Here is a 5,043-nt window from a genome sequence, read left to right as displayed (position 1 = left end):
AATGATAACCACAGTAAAGTTCAGTTACAGGTCTATTATCATGTGAAGCTGTTACAGTAGACTATATTCCTATGTGTACATTGCATCTTCATGACTTTTATAGGTGAAAATTTGAATCCCTTAATCCTCTTTACCTATTTCACCCATCCCTCTGTCCTCTGAAAGCCACCAGTTTATTCTCTGTATTTATCAGTCTTTTTTTCCATTTTGTTCTGTTTATTCATTTGTTTTGTTTTTTTAAACACCACATATAAGTGAAACCATACACTTTGTTTTTCTAGTATACTACTTAGTATCCAGATCTATCACTCTTGCCTCAAAGGCAAGATTTTATTCTTTTTCTTATACTAGAATAATTGTTCATTGTGGTGTATTTATAGCTATCACATCTTTCTTATCAATTTATCCATTGATGGATACTTGTTATTTCAGTATTTTGACTATCATAAATAATTCTGCAGTGAATATAAGGAGATATATATACATGCAATATATATTATATATTGCATGTATATATATTCAAATTAGTGGAGTTTTTGTTTTCTTCAGGTAAATTCCCCAAAGTGGAATTGCTGGATCATATATAATCTATCATCTTAAGTTTCTTGAGGAATCTTCATACTGTTTCCATAAGGTTTGCATCAATTATAATTGTACTATCACATACAAAGATTTCCTTTTCTCTGAATCCTCTTCAGCAGTTGTTTTATGCCTTTTTGATAAAAGTCATTCTGACAGTTGTGGGATGGTATCTCAATGCGGTTTTGATGTGTGTTTCCCTGATGACTAGTGCTGTTGAGCACTATTTCATGTGCTTGTTGACCACTTATATGTCTTCTTTGGTGACTATTCAGATCCTCTGCCCATTTTTAATTGTTTTCTTTATGTTGCTGTTGCTAACTTACTTCAGTCGTGTCCGACCCTGTGTGACCCCACAGACAGCAGCCCACCAGGCTCCTCCTTCCCTGGGATTCTCCAGGCAAGAATACTGGAATGGGTTGTCATTTCCTTCTCCAATGCACGCATGCATGCTAAGTCGCTTCAGTTGTGACCAACTCTGTGCAACCCCATGGACAGCAGCCCACCAGGCTCCTCTGTCCATGGGATTCTCTAGGCAAGAATATTGGAGTTGGTTGCCATATCCTTCTTTCTTTAAGTTAAGTTTATGTATTTCTTTGTATTTTTGGATATCAGTCTCTTATCAGAGATATCATTTACAAATAACTTCTTCCATTCTGTGGGTCGTCTTTTCATTTTGCTGATGGCTTCCTCTGCTGTGAGAAGCCCTTAGTCTGATGTAGTCCTATTAGTTTATTTTTGCTTTTTGTTGTGCTTGACTGATGAGGCAAATTTTTAAAATGTTGCTAAGACTGATGTCAAAGAGGTTACAGCCTGTATTTTCTTCTAGGAGATATATGCTCTCATTTAAATATTTAATTCATTTTTAGTTTATGTTTGTATATGATATGATAAAGTGGTCCATTTTTATTCTTTGCATGTAGCTGTCCAGTTATCTCAACAACATGTATTAAACAGGCTGAACTAGAAGAAACAATGACAAAACCAAACTGGCATTTGATGTGAATCCCCAGGAGTTTAAGCTTCAAATCCAGCCAAGAAGTTCGTTACAATCTCTTTCAGCTTTGCATCTGTCTCTTCTGAGAACTTTCCATTAGTCCTGGTTTTGCCCAACAGGATGATAACATGAGGCAAGAAAGCATTCTCAAATTTTGTGATCTTGCTAGGCTCCAGCTTGTCAAGATACCCCCTGACACCCACATAGATAACAGCCACTTGCTCTTCAATAGCCATGGGAGAATACTGTCCTTGCTTCAGCAGCTCAGTCAAACACACACCACAACTCAAGAGTTGTTGAGTGGCAGCATCAAGGTCAGAATCGAACTGGGCAAAAGCAGCAACCTAACGATTCTGAGCCAACTCCAGTTTCATGGTACCTGCCACCTGTTTCATGGCCCTGGTTTGGGCAGCAGATCCGACACGGGACACAGACAAACCAACATTAATGGCAGAGTGGATACCTTTGTAGAACTATTCTGTTTCCAAGAAGATCTGTCTGTCAGTGATACAAATGACATTTGTTGGAATGTAAGCAGACACATCACCAGCTTGTGTTTCTATGACTGGTAGAGCAGTTAACAAGCCACCATCAAAAGTACCGTTCATTTTAGCTGCTCTCTCCAGTACATGGGAGTGCAGGTAGAACACGTCATGAGGGTAGGCCTCACGACTTGGGGTTTGGCAGAGCAGCATAGATATCTGACGATAAGCAACTGCCTGTTTAGATAAGTTGTTATAAATGATCAAAGCATGTTTGCCATCATCCCTAAAATATTCTCCCACTGAACATCCAGAGTAAGGAGCCAGGTACTAAAGTGGGGCAGCATCTGAATCAGTAGCTGAAACCCCAGTGGTATACTTCATGGCATCTGCATCTGTAAGTCTCTTCACCAACTGGGCAACAGTGGATCTCTTTTGACCAACAGCAACATGGATAGAGTACAGCTTCTTCTTTTTGTCAGTTCCATCATTGAATCGTTTCTGGTTAATGACGTTTCTGGCAATTGGTGTCTTGCCAGTCTGTCGGTCACCAATAACCAGATCACACTGACCACGACCAATTGGCACCAAGCTGTCCGTAGCCTTTATGCCAGTTTGTATTCTGTGCCAGTTCTCGCACAGAGATTCAAAGAATGATCCCAGGGGCTTTCAAGCCAACTCATCTTCAGGCCTTGGAACCAATTGGACACTTTCCATCAATGGCATTACCAAGGGCATCAACTACACAACCCAGCAGCTCCTCCCTGACTGGAATATCTACAATAGCACCAGTTCCCTTCACAATATCTCCTTCTTTAATTAGTTTATCATTTCCAAACACAACAATACCAACATTGTCAGACTCCAAGTTCAGAGACATACTCTTTAAACCTGAAGAAAATTCTACCATTTCTTCCATTCGAACATTTCTTAGCCCAAGTACTTGGGCAATATAATCACCAATACTTAAAACATACCCAGTCTTTTCAAGGTTAACAGAATTATCAGCTCCAAGAATACACTCTTCAAGAACAGAGGACACCTCAGCAGTGCCAATCTTCTGAAGACGAGAGTTAGAGGCATGCAGGTTCCTTGCAGCAATGAAGGATGATCTCAAAGCATTTTTGGAGACCAGTCGGCTCACAGAGGGAAGGCATGGGTATGGCCATGGCCATGAGCATGGACAGCATCTTTGCAGCTCCTCCTCAGGTGCTTCCTCTGCAGCCGCAGCCTCGAGACCCACTGACCACCCTGTTGTTTTGATGACTATGCCTTTGTAGTATAATTTGAAGTCAGGGAATGTGATATCTCTTTCTTATTGTTCTTTCTCAAGATGCTTTGTATATTCGGTGAGTTTTTTACAAACTTTGGGATTGTTTGTTCTAGTTCTATGAAGAATGTCATGAGTATTTTGATAGAAGTTGGATTGAATCTGTAGTTTGTTTTGGGTAGTATGGCCGCCTTAACAATATTAATCCTTACAACTCAAGAACATCGGATATCTATTTATTTGTGTCATATAATTGACTCATTCAAAATAGGAAAGGGGTACGACAAGGCTGCTTATTTAATTTCTATGTAGAGTACATCATGTGAAATGCCAGACTGGATGAATCATAAGTTGGAATCAAGATTGCTGGGAGAAATATAAATAACCTCAGGTATGCAGATGATAAGGCTTCCCTGGTGGCTCAGACGGTAAAGCATCTGCCTGCAATGCGGGAGACCCAGGTTTGATTCCTGGGTCGAGAAGATCCCCTGGAGAAGGAAATGGCAATCCACTCCAGCACTCTTGCCTGGAAAATCCCATGGACGGAGGAGCCTGATAGGCTACAGTCCATGGGGTTGCAATGAGTTGGACACGATTGAGCGACTTTACTTTCACTTTTCATGCAGATGATACCACTATAATGACAGAAAGTAAAGAGAAACTCAAGAGCCTCTTGATGAGCATGGAAGATGAGAGTGAAAAAGTTAGCTTAAAACTCACTATTACGAAAACTAAGATCATGGTATCCAGTCCCATCACTTCATGGCAAATAGAGGAGGAAAAGTGGAAGCAGTGACAGATTTTCTTTTCTTGGTCTCCATAATCACTGTGGACAGCAACTGCAACCGTGAAATTAAAAGACATTTGCTCCTTGGAAGGAAAGCGATGACAAACCTAGATAGTGTATTAGAGCGGAGACATCACTTTGCCAACAAAGGTACACATAGTCAAAGGTATAGTTTTTTTAGTAGCCATGTATGAATATGAGAGTTGGACCATAAAGAAGGCTGAGAGCCAAAGAATTGATGCTTTTGAATTGTGGTGCTGGAGGACTCTTGAGCACCCACTGGACTGTAAGGAGATCAAACCAGTCAATCCTAAAGGAAACCAGCCCTGGAATATACATTGGAAGGATTGATGCTGAAGCTGAAGCTCCAATACTTTGGCCACCTGATGAAAAGATCTGACTCATTGGAAAAGACCCTGAATCTGGGAAATATTGAAGGCAAAAGGAGAAGGGGGTGGCAGAGGATGAGAAGGTTAGATAGCATCACCACCTCAGAGGACATGAATTTGAGTGAACTCTGGGAGACAGTGAAGGACCCAGAAGCCTGGCATGTTGCAGCCCATAGGATCACAGAGTTGGACATGATTTAGTGACTGAACAATAACAGCAACAAAGCATCCATAGTATGGAATAATATGCTCTTACTAAGAAGAAGTTAGAAGTAAGTGATTTATGGGCAGATAGCTATGATAAGTAAGATGTTTTGTTTTTGGTTTTGTTTTTTTTGAGTTACAGAATTCTATGTGGAGTAAGCAAAAACGGAAATAAATTCTGTATATATTTGTATGAAAAGAAAGAAAGTTTTGGAGATTGCTGCTGCTAAGTCACTTCAGTCGTGTCCAACTCTGTGCAACCCCGTAGATGGCAGCCCACCAGGCTCTCCCATCCCTGGGATTCTCCAGGCAAGAACACTGGAGTGGGTTGCCAT

General features: G+C 40.6%; 1 pseudogene; it reads right to left on the bottom strand.

Annotated features, from left to right (window-relative positions):
* Positions 1 to 1,441: 1,441 nt before the first annotated feature.
* Positions 1,442 to 3,248, bottom strand: LOC138438224 (ATP synthase subunit alpha, mitochondrial pseudogene; annotated as a pseudogene).
* Between the last annotated feature and the right edge of the window lie 1,795 nt (positions 3,249 to 5,043).

This window comes from Ovis canadensis, chromosome 3 (genome assembly GCF_042477335.2).
Source record: "Ovis canadensis isolate MfBH-ARS-UI-01 breed Bighorn chromosome 3, ARS-UI_OviCan_v2, whole genome shotgun sequence".
Lineage (NCBI taxonomy): Eukaryota > Metazoa > Chordata > Mammalia > Artiodactyla > Bovidae > Ovis > Ovis canadensis.
Note: the sequence above shows the minus strand (reverse complement) of the source record. Positions and strands in the feature narration are given on the sequence as shown.